This window comes from Capricornis sumatraensis, chromosome 17 (genome assembly GCF_032405125.1).
Source record: "Capricornis sumatraensis isolate serow.1 chromosome 17, serow.2, whole genome shotgun sequence".
NCBI lineage: Eukaryota > Metazoa > Chordata > Mammalia > Artiodactyla > Bovidae > Capricornis > Capricornis sumatraensis.
Genome location: NC_091085.1, coordinates 32411783 through 32428505, shown reverse-complemented (window position 1 = coordinate 32428505; position 16723 = coordinate 32411783).

The window sequence follows — 16723 nt, the reverse complement described above, 5'->3', positions numbered from 1 at the left end:
ATTTTCATATTTGAATACCTTCTTATCATAAAAATACATCCGGTGCCTTCCTGGTAACAAAATAGGATTGATATTGATCCTAGATTTGACCACAGATTTACAGGCTTCAACAAAATATTACTTAGGAGAAAATATTTACTCTGGAATTTTTTTTAGTGAGTCATTGTGGAGAATATAACGAAATCAAATAAAGTGGAGAGACATGAAAAAAGTGAAAAATGCTCTGATTCAATTAACTAAGGGCAAGCTCCCTTAGACTTTTCACAACCAAAGATTCTTCTGAGGATACAACAATGCTAATTAAATAGGTACCTTTGTGCTTCTTAATTACTTTCATCTCTCCCAGAAAGGTAGTACATGAAATTTCACAACCATTCTACAGAAGCTAAAATATAATACTGAAAAAAACTAAAACACAGTTTCAACTCTATGGGATGAAATTAAGTTAGAAACTAGACATTCACAGGTAAGTATGTATAAGATAATTCTACATATGATGTAATAAAATAGAACCCATTGTGTATAGGTGGAAGAGTGATTTATACATCAATATTTGAATGTTTAGAAGGATTAGAAATGCATCCACTAATTGCACTGCAAATCTATAAAGTGTAAGAAATTCTTTACAGAAAGAAAACAGGTTGTTGCAGGAAACCAGTAAGACAGAAATAGTACAACTAAAAAAATAGAGTGAATCAAATATATAATGGTATAACTGATCCATCCATGTTTAAAAATAAAATCATCCCTACAAAGTAATTTTATTTACAAAAGAACTTTAAAAATTTCACAAACTACTTAAATATGTCAATGTGAACAATTGTTATGAATAATGCAATTTGTTATTAACTCCACATAAAGGACTACTGTGCTGAAATAATTCTGAAATGTATTAAAATATCTCTGTCTTATTAAGAGGAATATAGGCAACAACATGTAACATTTTCTCTGTCATCATTATGGCTATCACATATGTAGCACCTAACTAAATTAATCCAGTTTGTGTCTCTGCTTCCAAACCTAGTGAGACTTCTATGTATGTCTTCACAATCATCCATTTCCCCTTTCCTATATACAGCTGTAATCCAGAAAGAACTAGTCATTCTCAAATTAGGTACTGAGACTAACCATATCACAGTTCCACTTTTCATATAAAAACATTTTTATCCAGGACTTTGTAAGTATTTAGCACCATGTCCCAAACATAAAGGAGTTCATTTCATATTAATATTTTTTAATATGTGAGTAAATGAATGTATGTAGTTAGTAAGCAAATAAATAAGCAAGCGTGGGAGACAGGCATATTGATAAAATCAAACAATGAAATTTTAGCAAGAAAAAAACCATCCAGAGCACTACAAGCATTTTATACTTACAGATTTTGTATGGACAAAGGACATAACTTGTTCTAAGACCACTGCTTGTCTAGTTAGATACCTGAATGAATTGAGAGAAACCTTATGAAGCGTGTAGAGGCAACACACCCTATACGATTGGCAGACAGCACATTCTAGAAGAGTCTATCATATTGACACTTAGCGTGTTGATGCATTTTTCATTACAACTTGAAGGCAAATCATATTTTTGTAAAGGTCAATGGAGGTAGGCACTTAAAGCACTCAAATTTGACAAAGTTATTCATCATCAGTTTTTCTAGGAAACGTACTTGCTCAAATGACAGTCACTAGACATTGCTTTGCTTTTAATTTCCTTTGTTATCATTGTTTAACTATTCCCCATGGAAGATAAAGGTTTTGTTGAGGCAACCAAGAAATTCTAAAGTCTCCTGCTGGGGACTTAATATCCTAAACCCAATTTTCCCCTCCACCAACACATCTTTAAATACTCCCTTTTGTTTCTGATGGGCGGAAAAAAAAGCAACTATCAAAAAATTGAAACCTACTCTACATCCCATGTAGACATCCCTTTACTTTTAAAACCTCCTCGTCATTAAATGACAGAGTTGTTTTAGTGGTTCTCCCCCTAATTTAGTGTTAGGGGCAAATTGCCTAGTGGGAAAACATTCAATTTAGTGGATAATGAGAAATCTACTTTAAAGCAACTCCTAAAGGAAACCTTAAAAAAGAACATCTCAAGTTCCGTTTGTTTTCTCTTGTCATGGCAAAACAACCATAGCCAGTTACTAAGAACCCAATCTACTTCATGTCTGAGTTCTATTACCCTCACAAATTTAAGAAGGAAAAATTGATCTCCTTAATTTTAAATTAAGAGATCCTCTTGACCTGTTCTTTTCCTATTCTCCATGGCACTTTTCATTTTCCAACACACTAGTTTATTTATTTATTACACACACACACCAAAAAAAAAAAAAAAAAAAACAGCAGTTGAGAACATCTGTCTATTTTATCCATAATGTATTCCAAACACTCTAGTACATCACGGCGGTGGTGAGTTGCCAAGCAGTGTCTGACTCTTTGTGACCCCATGGACTGTAGCCGCCAGGCTCCTCTGTCCGTGGGGATTTTCAGCCAAGAATACTGGAGTGGGTTTCTATTTCCTTCCCCAGGGGATCTTACTGGACCAGGCATCAAAACCGCATCTGCTGCACTGGCAGGCAGAGAAGCCCCGAGTACACAGTAGGTGCTCCATATGTATTTCCTGAATGCATAAATGAATTAATCAACCACCAAAATGTCTTGCCATTTTTCATTTCAAATTCCAGTCATATGGCACATTACATGTTATTAACTTTGGAAGGACCCTATAGTTGATAAATTTGAGTTCATAGAAGTAAAAGATCTAAATCTAGATTACAATACAGCTCTATGTAAGCACTATGTAAACACAACCTAAAGAAATGATTTTTTTGTTTTCTCTTAGGCTCTAGCTAAATATGCAAAATAAGTCAGCTGTACTTATATTGCAATATCCACATCTTAAAGACATTTATTTATTTTTTATTAAACCTAAGCATCAATAGTGGGAAGGATTGAGATCTCAACCAAAACTTTCTTAGGGAGACATATCCAATGGGACTAGGTTAGCACTAAGCATATCTGTTTCAAGTGAAAAGATACTCATACTTAACTTGCTATTTCACTCAGAAGCTACCCAGGAAAGTAAATTGTTCAAAAATAGGGAAGACAAAACCCGGGGCCCATTTCATTTTTCCAACCCAAAAAGGAGACTATGGGTTAGCCTCCTATTTTAGCAGATGTTCATGTCTTCATTTTATCTTAAAAATGAACTTAATACATTTAGCCAACATCTCCTTGGGTTTCTAGAGGTTTGTTTCTATTTCAAACTCCAAATGCCTAAGAGCACTCATACTTCAGAATGCTGGAGAACTTACATCTCATCAAAAAACAATAAATTTCATTGGGAAGCACTTTGAAAATACTCAAGTTTAGAGAATTTATCTTACTGACCTTGGAAAAGGGCAGTGAAAAAAAAATCTGAAGAAATGGTTTCTGAATTTCTTTGTCTGCTTATTTCATTTTGGAATTCATCATGCTTATATATCAGCTTGAGAGAACCAAATGATCCTCAAACGACTGGCCAGCAGTAAAGTGAGCATTTGCAAGGAAGCACATCTTCTTGAAAATTATAAGCTAGATATGGGCCAATAATTGCAGAGTAATTGAGTGCATTAAGATAAATAAACAAATTATGATGGCAAAGAGGACAAAGCCAACAAACAAATAGGAAATACTGGAGAAAACATAAATTCAAAGTTAGGATTGCTTATTTCTCCATGTAGTAGTGTGTAATGTCAGCCCTACACTGATAATTACTATCTTGATCCTGGGTAACTGTCCCATCTACTCAGCTCTCAATGTTCTTCTCTATACATGAACAATTTGAATTAGATAAAAAGATTTTAGTTTAAAAGGGAAAGGGGTGGAGTATTTCACAAATTTCAGTAAATAAATTAAAACAACAGGAAAACTGCAAGACACCAGGTCAGACCTGCTTACCTCTTAGGCTCTCACTTCCACTATCCCTGCCCTTCCCCTGCCACTCCTACCCCATTTGTCTGTGCGTAACTTTCAGGAAACCCTAGACGTATTTTGTGAAAATCTCTGGAAGAAATGGACTGCTAACTTTCTTATTCTCCATGAGGTGCCACAGTATGGCTATAGATCATCAATTTAAGCTTATTCTGTTTTGCTACATCATTCATAATTGTATTATTGTTCTCATGAATATAATGCATTTAGAGTGGATAGCAGGCATAAAGAATAACAATTGTGTACTTAACATGCTCAAAGATAGCTATCCCACCTCAGGACAGTAAATCAAGAAAGTATTGCATTTTTACAACTTAGCATTCAAATCGTATTTGCCTATAACTTTTATAACAGAAAATGTAAAGAGACAATAAAATTTTCCCTGTCTTTGGTTTGATATATAATTCTAAAAAATCCTTTCAGCATTAAAATTCTGATTTTAATATTAAATCAACTGCTAGGTGAATATTATACTCTTTCTAGTGTATCTTTATTTGATAACATTAAAAATAAACTTCTTAAAAATGTTTCAGAATAAACCTGATACTTAAAACACTTTTTTTTTAATCTAATGGAGTTTATTTCATGCTCTTATAGTGACAAAAAAAAAAAAGGAAGGAGGGGTTTAAAATGGGGCTAAAGAGACAAAAAGCTAAAAAATAAAATTGTTAACCAACTGAAATATCTTCTATATACCTGCAATAAAACATGGAATTTAACTGTGTATACTGCCACCTATAATTCACCAAACTATAACACATTTCTCTCAAATAAAAGAAGGAAATGCACAAATGCTCTTGAACACAATAAAAATTCTGCAGTGACTGTGTGACCATTAACAATTTAAGACAGCACCATATTAAAATCATGTCCTTAAATGGCATAGCCTTTTTTTCTCTATCCATTTTATTCTTAATTATTACACTTGAAATAAAACTCTAACTAATAACATTTCTGCCTTTACATCTAAAACTCATCTTCATATGTGGGTAAAATTTAAGAGCATAGAAATAAAAAGAGGAATTCCTATTACAATTTCCATCTATGAATCAGATCTCATGTTTCCATGCATGTATATCCTTATTTTAAACACAAAAACATTCCATAGTTATGAGACTGCCAGCTAAATCCAAACTAGTCACTTAAGGAGGAAGAAGAGCAGGTTTTTAGAGGGGCCTTTATTTTTAAATTGTAATTAAAATTTCCCATCGCAACAGAACTTATTTCATAAGTATTATTAAAAAGAATCATGATAAAGAACAATAGATCTTTAAAATAAATAAATCATATAAATCATATGTTCTAGGATGATATCTACTCATTCCTGCCTTTCTGAGATAAACACAGTCTTAAATTATTTCAGTTCTATCGACAGAAGAAATATAGTTAATCTGACAAGGAATAATACACTAAAATACAAATAAATGAAGAAACAGAAACTTTTAGAAAAATTCGAATGTGAATTCTGTAAGAAATAACCACACAACCTAGTTTTTTCTGAATTGTCAAAACTATCTATGTATGTTAGAAGCATTCTCAGCATTCCAAAAGGACTCTCCACTAGGAATCTGAAAAACAGGTCATTATTTAAGGATTCTCCAACTGAGAGAGGGCTTCCCAGGTGGCCTAGTGGTAAAGTATCTGCCTGCCAATGCAGAAGACACAAGAGACACCAGTTAGATCCCTGGATTTCTGGATTGGGAGATCCCTTTGAGAAGGAAATGGCAACCCACTCCAGTATTCCTGTCTGGAGAATCCCATGGACAGAGGAGCCTCGTGGGCTACAGTCCATGTTGTCACAGAGTAGAACACGATTGAGCACACAGCTGAAAGAAGCCTCTTCCTAGAGTTTCTAGAACCTCAGTATCAAAGACTGGGATTTTTTTCTTTCTTTTTTTTTTTTTAATCCAGCTAGTGGAGAAGGAAATGGCAACCCAATCCAGTGTTCTTGACTGGAGAATCCCAGGGACAGCGGAGCCTGGTGGGCTGCCGTCTATGGGGTCGCACAGAGTCGGACACGACTGAAGCGACTTAGCAGCAGCAGCGGTGAAGAATATATATAAAGGTTAACAATTCTAATTCCTTCTCTTTCCAATGTCAAAAGGGACTCACCATGCTGTTAACAGACATGTCTGACTTGTGAATCCTGGAGTTCCCTTCCAGAATCTGCCTCTGTTGTCACCATCAGCAGTTTCGGTGGAGACGGGCTACTGAGCAGCAGCTTCCAGAAGATGACAGCTCTGCTCTAGAAGCGCTTCCTGTTGCTGTCCCTTAGATATTTGGGGCTTTTTTTTTTCTCCTGCTTTCTGGAGTAAATCTGAACAGGACATTAAATACTTTTAAGAAACAACTGGAGGGATGTAAATCCTCCAAATGTGAACGGTGGTTTTCAATTCTAAATGAAAAAGCGGTATGAAAAGGATAACCTCACCAACTTCCCTCAGGAAAACAAAACTTGGGGACTGCGAGTTTTGTAAATACCTGATTTACATAAGACGGAAACTGACCAATGAACAGCTGCCATCAATCCTGCTCAAGCCAATGAACTTACGGCTTGGACTCCGGCTACGCTCCCGCTGCGGACCCTCTACAGACTTGAGCTTAGGTTGCTGCAGTTGGCATTTCCCAATTGTAATTCTTCTGCTGTTCTGGAATGAACTCAATTTCTGATAATTCAAGCTTGACTCAGTTTACTTCATTATTCAGGCTGATAGATACTACTGTAGATCTAGTTATTCCATGGTTTTATATTTGAATTAATGCTCAAATCCACCCGGAGTTCATGTTTGTAAATTGTGTAAGATTAAAAAGTAAATCTTTCCTTTCATCACAGACATGGAACTTTTCCATTGTAAATCAAGCAAACATATAGTATACTCCAACTCTGATCCATCCTGTTTCACTGATACATTTTAATGTTTTCTTATATAGAAAAATACGGTTGTATCTACTGTGCCCTTTTTCTTTCTTATATGTGTGTACTGTATATTTGTACTTAAACCCTTTCATTCTGGTCAGCTAATCCTGGTTCTATTAGCCTTTGAAAAACTTCTCAGATTATTCTTAATCCTTCATGTATAAAATAATTATGACCTAATTACAGAATTGTTTCTAAGGTCCATCATATCTAAACCACAAACAATACAGGTCTGACAGTTATGAAAAAGGAAGCTGGGGAATAAGAAAAGAAAAAAAAATGCACATACTATGGTAATCAATAGTTCTTTTTGGAACTGGCATCCCTTCATTTCAGGAGACTGAAGAACAGAAGCTAAAAGCAAGACAGTGTCCCCTCTGACTTAAAATTCAGGACATTCATTGCTTTGAATCTATCAAGTCAATCAACCTTTCTTTTAAACTTAATCCCATAACACTTATAATATCTCCTGATTCTACCTATGGCAGCAAATGTCCTCCTATCTCAGTCATATTTACTTTTAACGTCTTAACATGCTAATCGTGGGGGACTGCTTCTTAGCTTGCCATTCTGACCTTATAAAAACAATAAAACAATTCAGAATACTAGCCATTGTACTTATTCTAGTCATAGTTATACAGTTAACATAGTATATACAAAATAAGATGAAAACTAGAAAACAGAACATTATAAGTTGATAACATCACTTTTGAGTAGTAGCAGTTCTGAGAGAGAAGGAATGCATTTCATGAGTTTTAAATGAGAGATCAAGTGTTTGGAACACACTTGTGCAGTGGATTTTCCATTTTAATTTGGGTTTCTTCTGAAATAACCCACTTCAAAGACCTTTCTCAAATACGGATTATTAAAAATATAGCCTGTGGAATTGAGTATAACATCTTAGGTATATTTTAAAGATGAATAAAGTGGAAAGTTAAAAGGTCAAGCATTCATTCATTTAGTCAGCAGATCTTTATTAAGCATTGGTAATGCAGCCAACAACTCTATCAAAAGTGGGACCATTCAGCTGAATGTTTGTTAGGTTCCTTGGGCTTATGCAATACATGTCTCCCTTATTCCCCCAGCAGAATGAAACTATGTTTTTGTTAAATCAGATACTTGGTTAGGTAGTCTAACCAGACAAGATTTTTAAAGTATTTTGAGAAAACCAGCCATCATCACGTCACTATTAAATTAGAAGCAGCAGCCAGGATTCTCAAATATATATGCTAATGAATAAGCAATAATATTAGGTTTTATTATAATTCTAAGGCTGAGCACTGGCTATTAGCCCAATCCATACCAAAAGCATTACTCAGGTGTGAAAGCTAAATGAGGCTCTCACCCAACTCTGCTGACCTTAAATTTGGCCAAATCCTTGTGGGTGGGGATAAAGAGGAATAAATCCAATGAATCAAAATTGAAGCTGCCTTGGCATCATAGATAAGTAACTGGGTCCAAAGTCAGGATGTTGGCCTGTAATTAAAAAGCTCAATTTGCTGTTATTATGATCTCCATACAAAAGCTTTTTGCTATCACTGTTTTCACTTCTTTACTGTGCAAGTCCTTCTCATCTGCTTTAGATATGTTTTTTCTGCTAATCTGTATAGTACTGTTGCCTTTAAAATCATAACACAAACTGCCCTTTTCTAGAAATCTTTGCTTAATTGTTTTTATTCTAGTCTTTTCTATATTTCCCATGCACTCAGCATTCATAGTCATTAGATGTTTAAATGTATTTTTATGCCATTTAATGAATTTGTCTAAATATTTTATATGCATTCTTTATCAAATTGTGATGAATCCTGGAGAAATATATCCATTTATTTTCTATTCTTTAGGTATTCGTATGGCTCTGCTCCTATCACACCAGCACCAATGCGTTTTTGTTTTCTAAAAGTATAATGAGTTACTAAGGAGAATACTAACAATAGCAATGCTAGACACAGAAATAGCAAAAGAGGAGAATGATAAAGAGAAAGGCTTGAGGCTCAAAATTGGTCATTCTAATAAATTCATTCTATCTTAAGTGATTTTTACCAATTTGTTTTTAATCTGGAGAATTTTTGTACCCATTGACATGAATATCAGTTCAGTTCAGTTTAGTCGCTCACAAGAATATAGTAGTATGTATTAAGGAATTAGAGGTAAAATAGTGACTATATCAAATAAGAGTTTTTTAATCCTAAAATGTGGACTTTCTGGTGGCTCAGACAGTAAAGAATCTGCCTGCAATGCAGGAGACATGGGTTGGATCCCTCAGTCTGGAGGATTCCCTGCAGAAGGGTATAGCAACCCACTCCAGTATTCTTGCCTGGAAAATCCCACGGACAAAGGAGCCTGGCAGGCTACAGTCCATGGGGTCACAAAGAGTCAAACATGACTGAGTAACAAACACTTTCACACAATGCTAAAATGTTGATAATTATAGAAATAAAACAACAGTATTTTATAATGAAACACCATGTTTTCATTTAAATGATTTTCTGAATCTACACATATTTTTATCATATAAACTAAAACATATAGAAAATTTAAACTTATCTAGAAGAAAATTAAAGTGTTAAAATAAAACAACATGATTATGAAGAGAAGTTCACTGATTTTTATATTTTGATGTTTAATTAACATTTAGCTAGTTTGGTCATCTTCATTTATGATTTGCATTCTCTTTAAAATTATAATATCCTGCAAAACAAGGACAATGCAAAATTGTCCTCAAAGTAAATACTTTAGTATGGATTTCATGAAGGAGAAAAACATCAAGAAAATCAATACTAATTATTCTCAATAAATATTTAAGGACTATCTCATTCAAAGCATCTTGTTATAATATTAGTTAAAATTTATTAAAAGTCTACTATGGGCTAAGAGTTTTACATGTATCATTTCAATTTAAGTCTCACAATGACTCAATAAGGTCAATTTTTGTCATATTTTAACAGATGTTTAGGATGTTTAACACACTTTGATAATATTTCAAAGGAGTTAAGTAATTTGACCCAGCTCAGATATTTGCAGAAGCAGGGATTTGAGCCCAATTTGGTGTAATTCTTCATCATTTACTGTATCATCACTCACCACAGTTAGGTGCCTTCAGAAATAAGTAATATATAGAACCTTCCTTAGAGGGCCTACATTACACATACTCTGAGTTATTGGGCACACTTCTAAAAGAAATACAGTATTTTTCTTCTATCAGTACTTATTACCAAAATAATACATATTTTATACTTACAGTAAGTAAATAAAATTGCATCATCTTCTTCCTTTGGTGATTTCTTCCTATATTTAAAATTGTTTTTAAGTCATTTCCTTTCATTTCCTGTAGGAACAAGATTATCAAATAAATTTCATTGTTTGATTTTCAGAAATTTCAAATTTAAACAATCTTTTTGGAGTAACATTGAAGAAATTAGTATAAAAATGATGGTTGAAATTTTGCTTAACAAAACACTCTTTCCCTTTTAAAGATCAGTTCAGAAATACATACAAAAAAAAAAGAATATTTGCACTGTGTAAAATGGGTAAATGTCTTAGTTCTTCCTAGCTTTTAACAATCTCTAATAAACTAAGTGAACAAGCCAGTACTTCTTGGACCATTGATCAACTTAGTATATGTTTTAGGAATGGATGAAGTAGAAGTGCCTTCCTTTTGGACATGGTTGTATTATCCGTTTCTATTTTCAGTCACTAAAATCCATGATTCCCATGCGACACACTTCAAATGTGAGAAAGAGATGGATGCTTCATAATCTCACTAGTAAGAAAGTTTTAGTCTCCTAATAAATCTCAAAAAATTAAAAAAAAAAAAGCCTCCTCAAATATGTTTATGAACTCCTTGGCTCAACTCAATGAGTTACTAGCCATTTTGACTGGTCTAAAATCAGTACTTTTGTTTTACAAAATCAGGATTAAAGATGAACTTTAAAGATTGAACTCCATTTTTAATCTGTAAATTAATTCATTTTTTGTTTTACCTCCAAAGTAAATCCAATCAGATAGACCAGAGGAACATCACAGTGGAGCCTCAACCTGAGAGCATCAGAAGGCCTGGATTTGAATTTTGTACTAGTTTGCTGAGTTACTTAAATGTTGAACATCCTGAGTATCATTTATCTATAATGTTGGGATGATAGTACCTGTAGACATGGGCGAAAATACTACAACTTATCTGAGAATGCTTGACATATACTGGCTATTTAAAAACCACTTTGACCTAAAAAAAAAAAAAAAAAACCACAAGAAATTGCAATCAAATAAAGCATTTTACAGTATCACATAGACAAGCCTATTTAAATAAGACATCATGGAAATCAGGTTTCTTATAGAAAGAATTATAGTAACCAGCCAAACTGAGAAAGATATTTTTCTTAAACGGACATATCTGTTCTACTATTTGGTCTGTTTACTATTATAATTCTAATTACCAATGTAATTCTCACTCTACATGTGATAGTGTCTCTGTGGTGCCTGTCTCCAATAACATTTTCAAATCCTTTAGAAAAGAATGCTATGACTTGTAACCCTAATCACAATTTGAGTAATCTCATTCTGTATTCATAAAAATCAAGGGGCTTCCCCTTGATGAAAACAATGTATACTTGCCAGGCAAACACTAGCATTTTGCTGACTATATCAGTGTAAAAAAAGAAGCAAACTCACTGGGGAAGAAAACAGAATTCTAGACATCTTTTCTGCTACTCATATAAACTTAATCAGGGCTTGCAATTAAATTTTTGAAATTGTTCTATATCATCCTTAATGTTTAAAGTTTCATTTCTACCTCTGGGCCCCATCAGTAAGTAAAACCCACATATCATCCCTGTTAGCTGGCTTTTTAAAATGTGATGTCTTATAGTTTTATTTACAATCCTAATCACATCATTGATTTCAGTAATCTTCAGTAAGAGTAATTATTAATGCTGTCAAAAGCAGAGGTTGGAATTCAATTTTTTTCTTTTCCTTTAAAAAAAAACCTGGATAACTAATATTAAGCTTAATAATGTGACTCTAGAGGAAACTCAAGTTTCCTATGATTGACTATGTAATACAGCAAAGATAATGTCTTCACTTAAACTTCTACACATACCCCAAAATACTTATATGAGCCACAAATGGTTAAAAAAATGCTAGGAGTAGTCACTCATAACACAGAAGTAACTAATTTTCTTTTTCATATAGGCACCCCACCAAATTCTATCTGATTGAGTTTTTTTTCTGTAATTTAAGACAACAATAAATCTATCTTGTCTACTAATGCCCCCCAAACTAAGGCATGTGAAACTTTTACTAACTGAGGTGTGTCTTAAGGACACTAAGAAAAATTTAAAAATAAAAAACAGGATAAACCAATATAAAGAGATGAGACATTTTGAAGAAATCAGATTTTTAAATATCCAAGGCAATTTTTATGGAAGGATAAGATAAGGTAATGCATTTTGATTTTCAGAAAAAGAGGTCATGATGTAATAAAGATTGTCATTCCATATCAGATCTCTTTATTTACATTCTGAAAGAAGGTGTGGAACAAAGCGTAAGTTTCCAAAGGATTATCTATTTTTCACTATAACACACAATATGTGAAGGAGCTGACAAGAATGTGAGTGTACTCAATGTTGATCACCCACCCCATACTCAGGAAATATATCTGGAAACAGTATCAAACACTATTGCCTGATTTTAAAATACTCCTGGACTTCTTACTGATCAATACCTCTTAGAGAAAGGATAAGCGTATAGCATCTGAACTGAAATAGTATTATTAGAAAATGATATTTTGAGCATTAGGATATATAATTCATGTTGCTTTCATTTGCTCAGACTATTGTAAAAAATCCATAAATCATTTTCTTGTTCATGTATTGCTTAAGTGCAATTTGTCATTCTGCATTAAAGGGCTGCTTCAGCTCATCAGTGCTTTTAATTCACTGTTTAGAGTTTAACAAAATGCTGGCCCTGTCTGATAACTGAAAGACCCTGAAATGTGAAGCCACATCAATATTAATAAGGTTAAACAAAATGGAGAAAACATTTCTACATTGACTATCAAGTAACACTTAATAGCTAGTATTCTCAGTCCCCCAAACAGGTTGGTTTGGTCCCCATTGGGTTCAAAGCATTAGAACACAGCAACTAAAGAGTTACCTGAATGCTTATAACATATAGCATGTATATGCTATAAATTTTTTCCAGCAACTCTCATCAACACTCACTCTCCTGGAGATGAACCAAAACAAACAGTATGGCATTGGTTCGAAAGCCTTGCCTTCCCACCTCTAAAGTTTGGTTACACTGCAACAAATAAACCGATTTCATGGTTACCCATAAGAGCTGCCATACAGTCCAGGTCCTTTGCCTTTGCTCTCTGCACTGTGCTTGCTGGGAATAATAAGTGCAGTGAACCACCCAGCTCAACCCTGGCAGGGGTTTGCCATTTGAAAGACTCCTTATTGACAATTTAATTTTTTTTCTTCTATTTCTTTAAAAAAAAATTATCTCAAAGCTCTGGGCACACTGCAATAATAAGAGGATTTAGAAACAAATTGCTTTCAAGTCAAGTTAAATCACTGCAAACACTCATTCATCCAAATGCTAGTTAACAAACTTGTTTCCCTTCCGCCTTTCCCTGAAAAGGGCAGGGAGGAAAGCAGCCGCGTTAGTTTCAAAGTTTGTAACTAGTGTGTACAGAAAACGTGACTGTGAGATTCTTAGCGCCCACCCTCGCCTGCTGCCCTTAGAGGACAATGAAATTAACGAGGATGGTTTATCACTCACACACCAACAAGGACTTCTAAGAAGACTGATTTTGACAACCAACCCTCCAAATTATAGTAATAGCTGCTTTCCCCCATCTGTTTTAGGATACAGTTTGCGTTGGCCCAGAGAGTTGGCGCTCCTGGAGGGGGCGTGGGGAGGGAGCAGGGTTATGTTAAGGATTGCTTCTCCCCGCCGGTTTCAGTTATGAGCGGGGAGGGGGTGAAGGACGCTGCATATAAGATATTCTGTACTTCAAAGCGGTCGTCAGCCCCACCACCCGGGCTGTTATTTATGTAATCACGGCCGCACTAAATTCTGGGGTCCGCCGAGTGAAAAAGCAAAGGGGGTAATGTGCTCCATTGACACAGCAAGGAAGAAAGTACACGGGTTTTATTTAAGAAGCATTTTTTAAAGATAGAGTTAAAGTGTTGTTTTGTTACTTGGGTGACGGGGTGGGGCTGTTTAATGATTCCAGGGTAAGGAGGCAGAGAAGGTTGCTAATGCCAACGTCTGAATCGTGGCCCGGGACAACATGCTGTTGCAATTACCCTTGGCTGGAGCGACGTAGAGGGAGGCCGACCGAGGGCTCGTGCTTGTTCTTACAAGGGGAAGACACCGTCGTCACCTTGCCAATTCCAGGGCGCCTTGGAGACTAGAAGTCAGAGAGGCGAGACCTCTAGAGGACCCCGGCCGGCTTCGCCGGCGCGGATCCTAGCCTCTGCGACCCAAGAAATCCTGCAGAGCCCCCAACTGGCCGGCCCAGCCGAACCAGAGCCCCAAAGCAAAATTCTCTGGCTTGTCCTGTGCCGCTTTCGCCGCTAGGAGACGCCTGTAACCCACGTTTGTGGAGAGAGTTTCTCTTTCAAACACAACTGCTATCAAAAAAAAAAAAAAAAAAAAATGCAGCTCAAGTATTAACAGTGGATGTAGTGATTATTTACAGGCAAATCTGGCCATCTCTCCACGTTCTCATCTCCACCTCTGGAAGCTCTCTGGCTCTAAGCGAACGTCCAAAGTCTGCTCAAACTTCATCTATGTTTTGAGAACACAGCCCCCCTCCCGCAAACAGTTTCTGGATCTGCATTGTCATTCAGCCGCATGCTTCTCACACGCAAACAGGCGCGCGCACACAAGTGTTTCCATACGTACAAATGAAATATTAGAAAATTACCGTCATTTAAAAAATGCTCCAGGATTATTCCGATGAGTCAGCTTGAAGACCTCAAAACATTTCATTTCAATCCTGCAGATCTAAAGAAAAATCAGGAAGAGGAGGGGGAGAAAATACAGATGCAATGCCATTATTAATATTCAGATACACTATAATCTCCTTTTCATTGATCCACAGGTCCTTTTAGAAACTGACGCTCCATTCTCAGCTGCAGACGTGACGCTAAAATCATTTTAACTGCGGCGGTTTTCGCTTGGCTTTGGCCAATCGTCAGTTTACTGCAGCTGGAAAAGGATTAGCCATTTTTGCTGGCATCCTTTCCTTCCAACCGTTCAAAGGCTGGACCTATCTCCATGAAAGAGCCAATGGGGGCGGGGGGTGGGGGGAGCGGCTAGAGCAGCAGACAGGCACTCTCGGGACTCGCAGAGGCAAGCCTCAGTCTATATTCCCGGCCATGGCCACTCGCCCTTCTTAATTCCCGGCCAGGAGGGAATGACAACATACCTCAGGATCGGATAAACGACTCTCCTTTTCCCGCAGGTTGTGGCGGTGTTACTCCCGGATCATTCATTACCAGGAAGCCCCAAGGGATCTTTCTATCTTGTAGCATAAGAAGGCAACTGAACAAGGGCTGCATTGGTTGAATAAACAATCCCCTACAGCCCATTAATGAATACACATTACGCTTTAAAAAATCTTTTTGGAGAATTAACATTCAATCCACTCTAGCACTGAAGAGTTTGCGCTATATTTTAACTTCACAAGAACTGGGTGCGTTTACGCGCCGCTTTGCCCCGGCGCTTCGGCGAGAGTGAGCACTCGGAGCTCCTCAAGCGCATCCTTCGGGGCCCCGGAGGTGTTGTGGGGACGCTCCGTTGAGGCTTATACAGAGCGGTGAGCGGAACCAGGCGGGATGAATGCGAGCGCCGTGGATGGGTGTGCAAGCGCGTTCGCAGATACTCGCAGCCTCACACACACTGGGGCCCCGCGCGTGCACGGCCCCAGCCCACGCACCTACCCTCACCCCCGCCCGCACACGCGTTCACAGCCGCCCCGCTGCCCTCATCCTGCGGTCTCGCTCCAGGCTGGGCAAGAATCGGTGCTCGGGTCTAGTGTAGGGAGGAGGGGGAGATCGCCAATTGTCAGAAAAAGCAGAAAAAAGCCCGTGCGCGCCGCCGCTGCGTCGCACTTGGCAGGCGGAGGCGCAGGGATATTCGAGGCGCCTTGAAGCGAACGGGAGAGCTCCGTGCCAGAGGCCAGAGAGTCAGCGCTAGGCTGGCGGGCTGGAAAGCAGAGCTCAAATGAAACTCCTCAGTCGTCGATCAAAGGGCTCATACCTCAAACCAGGTCCCTAAGAGAATTAATCTTTTGGTAAGATACTGTAGATGTACGTTTAGGAAGGGAAGAGGCGAGTATAAAGCGTCTGCACGTCTATAGGAGCCGCCAGAGTTCATCCCTGGGCTTGCATCCCCTGGCTGTTTGGGACCCACCTCCGCTCCACACTCCAGCTGTCTAACCCCCTTTCCCCGCAGCCCCTTCAGAGCTTCACACTTAGTTTGACACAGCCTACGCCATATCTGTTTTTAAATGACCTGCTAATCTCCGCCAGAGTCCTTTAAATTGGTAATCCCAGCCAATTAGTGGCCCCTCTGCAACTTTTTCCTGTTTTTCTCGGTGACTTATTTTCACGATCAGCAGCAAGGAAAACACCTTAAAGGAAAAAGAATATTAGCGTCATTGGAAACCCCGCTCCTGGGAGAGGATACCGCTGCTGCTATTATGTTTTCGCATTTGCTGATGCAAATAGGGAAACCTCTCTATTCCCTCTCCGTTACCTGCGGCTGGGGACTGGGAACTTTCCGCGGCAGAGTCCCCAGCTAGCACCTCGGGACCTGCCGGGCTGTT